Source organism: Excalfactoria chinensis, unplaced genomic scaffold, assembly GCF_039878825.1.
Source record: "Excalfactoria chinensis isolate bCotChi1 unplaced genomic scaffold, bCotChi1.hap2 Scaffold_362, whole genome shotgun sequence".
NCBI classification, from domain to species: domain Eukaryota; kingdom Metazoa; phylum Chordata; class Aves; order Galliformes; family Phasianidae; genus Excalfactoria; species Excalfactoria chinensis.
Window position 1 is genome coordinate 1 of NW_027315650.1, and position 12,315 is coordinate 12,315.

A 12,315-nucleotide genomic window follows, 5' to 3' on the forward strand; every position below is an offset into this window, starting at 1 on the left:
CCAATAAATAAGACTCCATTGCAAAGGAAGACTATATTGCTAATAAATAAGACTCCAATTCTAATAAATAAGACTCCATTGCTAATAACTAAGACTGCATTGACAAGAATTAAGATTCACTTCCTAATAAATAAGTCTCCATTGGTAATAATGAGATTCCATGGTGAATAAGTAAGGATCCACTGCCAATTAATGAGTCTCCATTGCCAAGAAATTGAACTCCATTGCCAATAAATTGACCTCGAAGGCCAATAAATAAGACTCCATTGATAATTAATAAGACTCCATTGCCAACAATTTAGACTCCTTTGACAACAATTAAGACTCCATTCCTTATTAGACTCCGCTGCCAATAAATACGACTGCATTGCTTATAATTAAGACTCCGTTGCTGATAAATAAGAGTTCATTGCTAATATGTAAGTCTGCATTGCAAATAAATAAGATTCCATTCCTAATAAATAAGACTCCATTGTTAATAGTTAAGATTCATTTGCTAATAAATTAAGACCCTATTGCCAATAAATAAGACTCCACTGCTAATAAATGAGACTCCATTGCCAATAAATAGACTCCATTGCCAATAAATAATGCTCCATTGCCAATAAGAATACTATATTGCCAATGAAAAAGACTACATTGTGAATAATTAAGACACCATTCCCAATAATTAAGACCCTATTACCAATTAATAAGACTCCATTGCCAATAATTAAGACTCCATTGCCAATAAATAAGACTCCATTGCCAATAATTAAGACTCCAATGCCAATAATTAAGACTCCATTGCCAATAAATAAGACTCCATAGCCAATAATTAAGACTCCATAGCCAATAAATAAGACTCCATTGCCAATAAATGAAACTCCACTGCCAATAATAAAGACTCCATTGCTAATTAGACTCTACTGTCAATAAATAAGACTCCATTGCTAATAATAATACTATATTGCCAATTAATAAGACTCCATTGATAATAAATAACATTCCATTCCTAATAATTAAGACACCATTGCCAATAATTAAGACTCCATTGCCAATTAATCGGACCCCATTGATAATACATAAGACTCCATTTCTAATAAATAAGACTCCATTGCCAATAAATAAGACTCCATTGCTAATTAGATTCCATTGCTAATAATGCAGACTCCATTGCCAATCAATCAGCCTCCATCCATGTTACTCACTCAGTGCCTGCTTGTGTTCCCAGCCCTATTGCTGCAGGTAACAGCATTGTTCACAGTGTGGTACCTGCAGATGTGGGCAGCGCCTTCATTGCCGTGTCGTGTCCAACAGGTGCCAGCAGAGCCCCGAGAGATGCGCGGCTCCCGATGAGAACAGCGAGGAACAGAAACCTGCATTGCCTGGAACGCCTCGGAACTCAACTTTGCTGAGCGGGAATTGCCTGCCCTGCAGGTAAGAGCAGCACACACTGACTGTGTTGGATCTGTTCCTTAGTGGGACTTGAGCTCATGAGCCAGAGCTCATTGCTGCACTGCAGTGCTGAATGCTGAGTGCAGTGCCCTTCTTGCTGCCCCCAATGGCAGCCATTGCCTTCTGCCCCCCAACTACAGCCTATGCATTGTGCCCCCCAAGTACAGCCTAACCTTCGCACCTCTAAAAGCTGCCATCCTCTTCTGCCCCCCAAGTACAGCCTATGCGTTGAGACCCCTAAGTGCTGCCATCCTCTTCTGCCCCCCAAGTACAGCCTATGCGTTGAGACCCCTAAGTGCTGCCATCCTCTTCTGCCCCCCAAGTACAGCCTATGCGTTGAAACCCCTAAGTGCTGCCATTCTCTTCTGCCCCCCAAGTACAGCCTAAGCATCGCGCCCCGTAATTGCTGCCATCCTCTTCTGCCCCCCAAGTACAGCCTATGCGTTGAGACCCCTAAGTGCTGCCATTCTCTTCTGCCCCCCAATTACAGCCTATGCATTGCGCCCCCCAGTACAGCCTATGCATCGAACCCCCAAGTACAGCCTATGCATCGCGCCCCCTAATTGCTGCCATCCTCTTCTTCCCCCCAAGTACAGCCTAAGCGTTGAGACCCCTAAGTGCTGCCATCCTCTTCTGCCCCCCAAGTACAGCCTATGCGTCGCACCTTAAAAACCGCCATCCTCTTATGCCCCCCAAGTACAGCCTAAGCGTTGAGACCTCTAAGTGCTGCCATTCTCTTCTGCCCCCCAAGTACAGCCTAAGCGTCGCACCTCTAAAAGCCGCCATCCTCTTCTGCCCCCCAAGTACAGCCTACGCTTCGCACCTCTAAAAGTCGCCATCCTCTTTTGCCCCCGAAGTACAGCCTATGCGTTGAGACCCCTAAGTGCCACCATCCTCTTCTGCCCCCCAAGTACAGCCTATGCGTTGAAACCCCTAAGTGCTGCCATTCTCTTCTGCCCCCCAAGTACAGCCTACGCTTCGCACCTCTAAAAGTCGCCATCCTCTTTTGCCCCCCAAGTACAGCCTATGCGTTGAGACCCCTAAGTGCCACCATCCTCTTCTGCCCCCCAAGTACAGCCTATGCGTTGAAACCCCTAAGTGCTGCCATTCTCTTCTGCCCCCCAAGTACAGCCTAAGCATCGCGCCCCCTAATTGCTGCCATTCTCTTCTTCCCCCCAAGTACAGCCTAAGCGTTGAGACCCCTAAGTGCTGCCATCCTGTTCTTCCCCCCATATACAGCCTAAGCGTTGCGCCCCGCAAGTGCCACCATCCTCTTCTGCCCCCCAAGTACAGCCTATGCGTTGAGACCACTAAGTGCTGCCATTCTCTTCTGCCCCCCAATTACAGCCTATGCATTGCGCCCCCCAGTACAGCCTATGTATCGAGCCCCCCAAGTACAGCCTATGCATCGCGCCCCCTAATTGCTGCCATCCTCTTCTTCCCCCCAAGTACAGCCTAAGCGTTGAGACCCCTAATATGTTTTTTTTTTTTTTATTTTGTTTTTTTTTTGTTTTGTTTTTATTATGTGCTCTAGCCTGCATCCTCTTCTGCCCCCCAAGTACAGCCTATGCGTCGCACCTCTAAAAGCCGCCATCCTCTTCTGCCCCCCAAGTACAGCCTAAGCGTTGAGACCCCTAAGTGCAGCCATCCTCTTCTGCCCCCCAAGTACAGCCTAAGCGTCGCACCTCTAAAAGCCGCCATCCTCTTCTTCCCCCCAAGTACAGCCTACGCTTCGCACCTCTAAAAGTTGCCATCCTCTTTTGCCCCCTAAGTACAGCCTATGCGTTGAGACCCCTAAGTGCTGCCATTCTCTTTTGCCCCCCAAGTACAGCCTATGCAAAGCGCCCCCCAAGTACAGCCTATGCATCGCGCCCCCCAATTACAGCCTATGCATCGCGCCCCGCAATTACAGCCTATGCATAGAGCCCCCCAAGTACAGCCTATGCATCGCGCCCCCTAATTGCTGCCATCCTCTTCTTCCCCCCAAGTACAGCCTAAGCGTCGCACCTCTAAAAGCCGCCATCCTCTTCTGCCCCCCAAGTACAGCCTAAGCGTCGTACATCTAAAAGCCGCCATCCTCTTCTGCCCCCCAAGTACAGCCTAAGCGTCGCACCTCTAAAAGCCGCCATCCTCTTCTGCCCCCCAAGTACAGCCTAAGCGTTGAGACCCCTAAGTGCAGCCATCCTCTTCTGCCCCCCAAGTACAGCCTAAGCGTCGCACCTCTAAAAGCCGCCTTCCTCTTCTGCCCCCCAAGTACAGCCTAAGCGTTGAGACCCCTAAGTGCTGCCATCCTCTTCTGCCCCCCAAGTACAGCCTAAGCGTCGCACCTCTAAAAGCCGCCATCCTCTTCTGCCCCCCAAGTACAGCCTAAGCGTTGAGACGCCTAAGTGCAGCCATCCTCTTCTCCCCCCCAAGTACAGCCTAAGCTTCGCACCTCTAAAAGCCGCCATCCTCTTCTGCCCCCCAAGTACAGCCTAAGCGTCACACCTCTAAAAGCCGCCATCCTCTTCTGCCCCCCAAGTACAGCCTAAGCTTCACACCTCTAAAAGCCGCCATCCTCTTCTTCCCCCCAAGAACAGCCTAAGCGTTGAGACCCCTAAGTGCTGCCATCCTCTTCTGCCCCCCAAGTACAGCCTATGCGTCGCACCTCCAAATGCTGCCATCTTTTTCTGCCCCCCATGTACAGCCTAAGCATTGCGCCCCCAAATGCCACCATCCTCTTCTGCCCCCCAAGACCAGCCTAAGCGTTGAGACCCCTAAGTGCAGCCATCCTCTTCTGCCCCACAAGTACAGCCTAAGCGTCGCACCTCTAAAAGCCACCATCCTCTTCTGCCCCCCAAGTACAGCTTAAGCTTCGCACCTCTAAAAGCCGCCATCCTCTTCTGCCCCCCAAGTACAGCCTATGCGTTGAGACCCCTAAGTGCTGCCATTCTCTTCTGCCCCCCAAGTACAGCCTATGCATAGCGCCCCCCAAGTACAGCCTATGCATCGCGCCCCCCAGTTACAGCCTATGCATCGCGCCCCGCAATTACAGCCTATGCATCGAGCCCCCCAAGTACAGCCTATACGTCGCGCCCCCTAATTGCTGCCACCCTCTTCTTCCCCCCAAGTACAGCCTAAGCGTTGAGACCCGTAATTGCAGCCATCCTGTTCTTCCCCCCAAGTACAGCCTAAGCGTTGCGCCCTTCAAGTGCCACCATCCTCTTCTGCCCCCCAATTACAGCCTATGCGTTGAGACCCCTAAGTGCTGCCATCCTCTTCTGCCCTCCAAGTACAGCCTATGCATTGAGACCCCTAAGTGCTGCCATTCTCTTCTGCCCCCAAGTACAGCCTAAGCATCGCGCCCCCCAAGTCCAGCCTATATGTTGCGCCCCATAAGTGCCGCCATCACATTCTGCCCCCAGGTCCATCCATCATATTCTGCCCCCCAAGTTCGTTTCTGTTCCCCCGTGGTTCCATTCAGTTCTTTATTGCTGCTGTTGCTCCTCCATTGCAGTTCTGCGTTGTGTCCCCCAGGTTGTTGCTCCCATTGCTGTTAATAGGGCTGCAAAGCAAAGGGAGATTCAGATTGCTGCTGTCAATGTCCTATATGATACCTATAAGGTTTAATGGGGCTTACGGAGTCTTATGGAATCCTATGGGGCCTATGTGGGGTATCTATGGGGTCTAATGTGGGCATATGGGGTCTTATGATATCATTTGGGGCTTCTATGGGCTCTCTATGGGGTCTAATGGGGCCCTATGTGGTCTTCGGGGATCCTAGAGGGATCTTGGTGTGCTGATGGGACCTTGGTGTGCTGATGGACAGTCGGCTGAATATGAGCCAGCAGTGTGCCCGGGTGGCCAAGAAGGCCAACGGCATCCTGGCTTGTATCAGGAATGGTGTGGTGAGCAGGACTAAGGAAGTCATCCTGCCCCTGTACTCAGCATTGGTGAGGCCTCACCTCGAGTACTGTGTCCAGTTTTGGGCACCTCAGCACAAGAAGGACATGGAGGTACTGGAGCAGGTCCAGAGAAGGGCAACGAGGCTCGTGAAGGGCTTGGAGAATCAGCCCTATGAGGAGAGGCTAAGGAAGCTGGGGCTGTTTAGTCTGAGGAAGAGGAGGCTGAGGGGAGACCTTATTGCCGTCTGCCAGTACCTGAAAGGTTCTTACAGTGAGAGTGGGGCAGGTCTCTTCTCACTAGTGACAAGTGACAGGATGAGGGGAAATGGCCTCAAGTTGCGCCAGGGCAAGTTCAGGTTGGATATTAGGAAGAACTTCTTTACAGAAAGGGTGGTTAGGTACTGGAATGGGATACACATGGTTAGGGACTGGAATGGGATACACATGGTTAGGGACTGGAATGGGCTCCCCAAGGAGGTGGTTGAATCGCCATCCCTGGATGTGTTTAAGAGCCGCTTGGATGTGGTGCTCAGGGATATGATTTAGCAGAGGTTTGTTGTTGTGGTATTGTTTGTGGTTGTTTTTTAAGAGATAGGCTACTGGTTGGGCTGCGGTTGGACTTGATGATCTTCAAGGTCTTTTCCAACCTGAGTAATTCTATGATTCTATGATTCTATGGGGCGTATATTAGGTCTCTATGGTGCTTAATGAGGACCTATGGGGTCTAACAGGGTCATATGGGGCATCTATGGGCTTTAATGAGGACCTCTGGGGTCTAAGGGGGTCCTATGGGGTTTATTGGGGATCCGTATGGGGGGTAAATAGAGACTATGGGAATTGATGGGGTCCGTAAGGGGTGTAATGGGGAGTTATGAGGTATTAATGGGGTTTGATGTGTGTATATGTGTGTGTATATATATATATCCCTTATACCCCATATCCATCCTGTTGTTCCTATTGCAGTGCTGATGCCTTTATTAATCCTCCCTGCTTTCCATCCTCACATGCTGCACGTTGGATTCCTCCACTGAGTCCAGATTGTCGCCGCTCCGCATCCATGTGTGTCAGCTCAGCATCTGTGTGCACAATGAAACACCAGTCACCGATTGGCTGCAGGATCATCCCGTGCCTGCAGGACCCCATTGTGTGCGGTAGGATCATCTATCTCCATCATCATCACCTCCATCATAATAATAATGGCCAATTGCTAATTAATAATGCTCCGTCAAATACTAATTCCGCTTTAGAGCTAGTAAAGCTCCAGTGTTAATAATAAGACTCCATTGCCAATAAATAAGAGTCCATTCCCAATAAATAAGACTCCATTGCTAATTAGTATCCATTGCCAATAAATTAAACTCCATTGCTAATAAGTAAGAGTCTATTACCAATAAATAAGAATCCCCTCCCTGTCCAAGCATTTCCCGTGTCTCATTCTCTCCCCATTCAGTGCCACTCATTGTCCAGTCGTTCTGTCTCATTCTCTCCCCGTTCATTCCACTCAGTGTCCAACCATTCTGTCTGTCCATCCCTGGGCACCCCTCACTGCCCAGCATTTTCTATCAGCGCTCTGCCCACAAATGTCGTAGCTCTCTGCCTCTCATTGTGTACTAATTAGCTGCCTCTTGTTGTAATGACTGTCTGCCTCTTATTCTGGCATCCCTGGTTGCTTCTCATTGTGTTACCATTCTTTCCTCTCCTTGTCCAACCATTCCTTGCCACCAGGGGCAGTTGTTCTCCCTCACTCATTCTAGCAATTCTCTGCCTCGTTTCTCTTCTATTTTGCTGCCTCTCATTGTCATCATTCTCTGCCTCTGACCGTAATCATTGCCTTGTTCTAATTCTCTACTAACTCTGTACCCCTTCAGTCCTTGCTGGCCTTCCAACACTAAGTCAACATCACTCCACCGTCTCACTCTCCCTCATTGCCCCACAGTGTCACTCACTCCCATTAACTCTCACATTGTCTCTGCCCCACATTCTCACCCCACACCATCAGTGCAGTCTCAGAGCAAGGCCTTACCTGTTGTAGTGCAGTAATAGAACAGGCAATGCAGCAGCGCCGGCGGAGAAGCGCAGTCCTGGAGCACAGCACGGCAGGTAACAGTCACACACAGCAGCTACGAAGGCAGAACAGAGAAGAGGAGCTCCTCAATGTGGGCAGAGCTTCCGGCAGAAGGAGCTGCAACAAAAACATTCTCCCTTCCACTGGCAGCCCTTATATGAGGATTGAGAGGGGGCGGAGCCAGGGTCCGCCCTGCAGCCAATCAGGTGCATTGCCTTCAGCTGTGCTCTGCTGCCATGTCTGCCCCCAATCATGGCTTCCTGCATGACTCAGCATTTCTATTGCAGCACCCCAACGTCCCCCCCGGCATCGCCCCCCGCATCACCCCCTGCATCACCCGCATGTCACCCCCCTGATGGAATCCACGTGCCGTCATTTCTCATCTACTGATGCACCCCCCTTTCTTTACAGGTAGATGTGATTGTTGGCTGGCTATGACTTTGTTTTTGTCTTTAGTATTGATTGCAGCTGTTACGTAACAGCCTGATTGTTTACCTGCTGGGGGGCGTGGGCAGCCAGTGAGCACAGGTGGGAGCAGTTCAGGGCTGGAAGCTGATTGGGCCCAGCCTGGCTCCACCCCCCTCCTTGAGCCACATTTTCCTTTGGGCTGCACAGTGAGTGTTGGGCTTTGCAGTGCGGTAAGAAATTCCTTCTTTATTACTGGGTTTTAGATTTCCACTTTTTGTGGTTCTTGGCTGCGTTTAAGGATGGGAAGAAGGAGCAGCATTTGTGTCTGGAATCCGCTTCCTTTGGAGAGGTGGGTGAGCCATTTCCCATCCTTTCTTTATTTCAGGGCTTTGGGGGTGAAGGAAGTGGGGTGGAACAGGGGGCACAAGTTGGTCTGTCCCATCCTTGGAGCCGTTTAGGCTGCGTGTAGCCTGCTGTGGTGCTTGGTTATTTTAGCCATAGCAGGGGGGTTGGAAGGAGATGATAGTTAATGATCCTTCTCAGCGCAGGCCATCGTATGATTCTATGATCATGTATTGCAGAGTATCTCTTACAGCTGTGATTGCTGTGGCACACCGCTCGTCGCTGCCGTTGTCATCATTGTCATCATCTCCATCATCACCATCTTCATCATCTCCATCTGGACGTGGAGCCTTTGGCCGCCGTTCTCCAGACTTGGTTGTACAGCGAGTTGGTCATGCATGCTAAGTCCACCCATCCAGTTGGTGTCTTCCTCATTTGGAGCCGAGGATGCTGTGGGCTCCCACGTCAGAGGCCTTGCTGAGTTCCAGCTGGATTATATCAGCAGCTCTTTCTTCCCCTTCCATCCCTGCACCGACACCGTCACAGAAGGCCACCAGGTCGGTCAAGCAGGATTTGCCCTCGGTGAAGCCACGCCGGTTCTCCCACATCACATCCAGCTTCCACGTGCCCTGGCTCTCTTCTAGGAGGATCTGCTCGGTGGTCGTTCCCAGCACAGCAGCGAGACTGGCGGGTCAGCAGTTCCCATCATCATCCCTTCTACGCTTCCTAAACAGGAGTGCGATGTTGGCCGTGTTTCTGCTCACCAGGACCGCACCTGACTGCCACCACTTCTCACACAGCACTGAGAGCAGCTCGGTGACTGCAGCACTGAATTACCTCCTCCCTCTGTGATGCGTCTCATCGGGATCCACAGAGTCCTGGTTTTCAGGTCCTTAGGACATCTAAAGGTGGATGTCACTCACAGCGCGGGACAAGGAGGGAACCAGCAGGGCTGGCGTCGCTTCCTCCATCCCTCCCTCCCAAAGCAAAGGCGAGGGCTGTGTATAATGAGCAGCGATCAGAGAACACAGAGGTAAAAATGTGGTTGAGTACCTCAGCCTTCTACTTGTGTGTTCCCAGCCCTATTGCTGCAGGTAAGCAGCATTCTGCCCCCCCAAGTCCAGCCCGCCTTCGCCTTCTGCCCCCCCAAGTCCAGCCCGCCTTCGCCTTCTGCCCCCCCAAGTCCAGCCCGCCTTCGCCTTCTGCCCCCCAAAGAGACCCCATAAGACGCCATAAGAACCCCATTAGACCCCAAAGAGACCCCATAGGAGGTCTATGCCACCCAAATCCATTCATTCTCTTCTGCCCCCCAATTCAACCCCATAAGACCCCATAGGCCCCCATTAAAACCCCATAAGACCCCACAGATACCCCATAAAAGCCCATAGGACCCCATTAGACCCCATTGGAGCCCATACGGCCCCCATAACACCTTATAGGACCCCATTAGACCCCATAAGGACTCCATAGGACCGTATTGGGCCTCACAGAACCGCATAAGACTCCATATTACCCCATAAAGACCCCATAAGATCCCATAGCCCCGAAGTACAGCCTATGCGTTGCGCCCCCCAAGTGCCACCATCCTCTTCTGGCCCCCAAGTGCCACCATCCTCTTCTGGCCCCCAAGTGCCACCATCCTCTTCTGGCCCCCAAGTGCCACCATCCTCTTCTGGCCCCCAAGTGCCACCATCCTCTTCTGGCCCCCAAGTGCCACCATCCTCTTCTGGCCCCCAAGTGCCACCATCCTCTTCTGGCCCCCAAGTGCCACCATCCTCTTCTGGCCCCCAAGTGCCACCATCCTCTTCTGGCCCCCAAGTGCCACCATCCTCTTCTGGCCCCCAAGTGCCACCATCCTCTTCTGGCCCCCAAGTGCCACCATCCTCTTCTGGCCCCCAAGTGCCACCATCCTCTTCTGGCCCCCAAGTGCCACCATCCTCTTCTGGCCCCCAAGTGCCACCATCCTCTTCTGGCCCCCAAGTGCCACCATCCTCTTCTGCCCCCCAAGTGCCACCATCCTCTTCTGCCCCCCAAGTGCCACCATCCTCTTCTGCCCCCCAAGTGCCACCATCCTCTTCTGCCCCCCAAGTGCCACCATCCTCTTCTGCCCCCCATGTCCAGCCATTGTTTTCTGCCCCCCAAGTGCCACCATCATATTCTGCCCCCAGGTAGAGCCTATGCGTCGTGCCCCCGAAGTCCAGCCATATAGGACATGAATAGCAGCAATGTAAAACTCCCTTTGCTTTGCAGCCCAAGTAACAGCAATGGGAGCAACAATAGGTAAGCGCCACCTGGTGGACACAGAGCAGAACTGCAATGGAGGAGCAACAGCAGCAATAAAGAACTGAATGGAGCCACGGGGGAACAGAAACGAACTTGGGGGGCAGAATATGACTCCACTACCAAGAAATAAGACTCCATTGCCAATAAGTAAGCCTATACTGATTATCAGACTCCATTGTTAACAATAAAGGCTCCATTGCCAATAAATGAAACCATTGCCAATAAATAAAATGGAATTGCCTATAAAGACTCCAATCTGTGTGTGCGGCCGAGTGTGTGCGTCCCCGTGTCTCTCTCTCTGAGCTTGTCTCTCTGTGTGCCTGTATCGGTCGTGTGCATCTGTGTGCCTGCATCTGTGGTGTGTGTGTGTATCTAAGCATCTGTGGGTGTGTGTCTATAAATGTGGGATGGTGTCTTTGAATGTGGGGTGGTGTCTATGAATGTGGGGGGGTGTCTATAAATGTGTGTGTGTGTGTGTGCGTGTCTCTAAGTGTGTGTGTGTGTGCGTCTCTAAGTGTGTGTGCGTCTCTAAGTGTGTGTGTGCGTCTCTAAGTGTGTGTGTGCGTCTCTAAGTGTGTGTGTGCGTCTCTAAGTGTGTGTGCGTCTCTAAGTGTGTGTGCGTCTCTAAGTGTGTGTGCGTCTCTAAGTGTGTGTGCGTCTCTAAGTGTGTGTGCGTCTCTAAGTGTGTGTGCGTCTCTAAGTGTGTGTGCGTCTCTAAGTGTGTGTGCGTCTCTAAGTGTGTGTGTGTGTGCGTCTCTAAGTGTGTGTGTGCGTCTCTAAGTGTGTGTGTGCGTCTCTAAGTGTGTGTGTGCGTCTCTAAGTGTGTGTGTGCGTCTCTAAGTGTGTGTGTGCGTCTCTAAGTGTGTGTGCGTCTCTAAGTGTGTGTGCGTCTCTAAGTGTGTGTGCGTCTCTAAGTGTGTGTGCGTCTCTAAGTGTGTGTGCGTCTCTAAGTGTGTGTGCGTCTCTAAGTGTGTGTGCGTCTCTAAGTGTGTGTGCGTCTCTAAGTGTGTGTGCGTCTCTGTGTGTGTGCGTCTCTGTGTGTGTGCGTCTCTGTGTGTGTGCGTCTCTGTGTGTGTGCGTCTCTAAGTGTGTGTGCGTCTCTAAGTGTGTGTGCGCGTCTCTAAGTGTGTGTGCGTCTCAATAAGGGTGTGTGTTTCTATAAGTGTGTGTGTGTCTATAAGTGTGCGTGTGTGTCTATAAGTGTGCGTGTGTGTCTATAAGTGGGTGTGTGCCTATAAGTGTGGGTGTGTGCCTACAAGTGTGGGTGTGTGCCTACAAGTGTGGGTGTGTGCCTACAAGTGTGGGTGTGTGCCTACAAGTGTGGGTGTGTGCCTACAAGTGTGGGTGTGTGCCTACAAGTGTGTGTGTGTCTACAAGTGTGTGTGTGTCTACAAGTGTGTGTGTGTCTACAAGTGTGTGTGTGTCTACAAGTGTGTGTGTGTCTACAAGTGTGTGTGTGTCTACAAGTGTGTGTGTGCCTATAAATGTGTGTGTGTGTCTATAAATGTGTGTGTGTGTCTATAAATGTGTGTGTGTGTCTATAAATGTGTGTGTGTGTCTATAAGTGTGTGTGTGTGTGTCTATAAGTGTGTGTGTGTGTGTCTATAGGTGTGTGTGTGTGTCTATAAGTGTGTGTGTGCGTCTATAAGTGTGTGTGTGCGTCTATAAGTGTGTGTGCGTCTATAAGTGTGTGTGCGTCTATAAGTGTGTGTGTGTCTATAAGTGTGTGTGTGTCTATAAGTGTGTGTGTGCGTCTATAAGTGTGTGTGTGCGTCTATAAGTGTGTGTGTGCGTCTATAAGTGTGTGTGTGTGTCTACAAGTGTGTGTGTGTGTCTATAAGTGCGTGTGTGTCTATAAGTGTGTGTGTGCGTCTATAAATTTGTGTGTGTCTATAA

At 50.8% G+C, this 12,315-nt stretch overlaps 1 long non-coding RNA gene across 1 annotated transcript; it reads left to right on the plus strand.

The window, feature by feature from the left end:
* The first annotated feature begins 8,031 nt into the window (after positions 1–8,031).
* Positions 8,032–10,546, plus strand: LOC140264943 (uncharacterized). Its single transcript, XR_011906159.1, has 3 exons — positions 8,032–8,147; positions 8,376–9,169; positions 10,387–10,546. It is a non-coding gene; the product is annotated as an uncharacterized lncRNA (long non-coding RNA).
* The last annotated feature ends 1,769 nt before the right edge of the window (positions 10,547–12,315 follow it).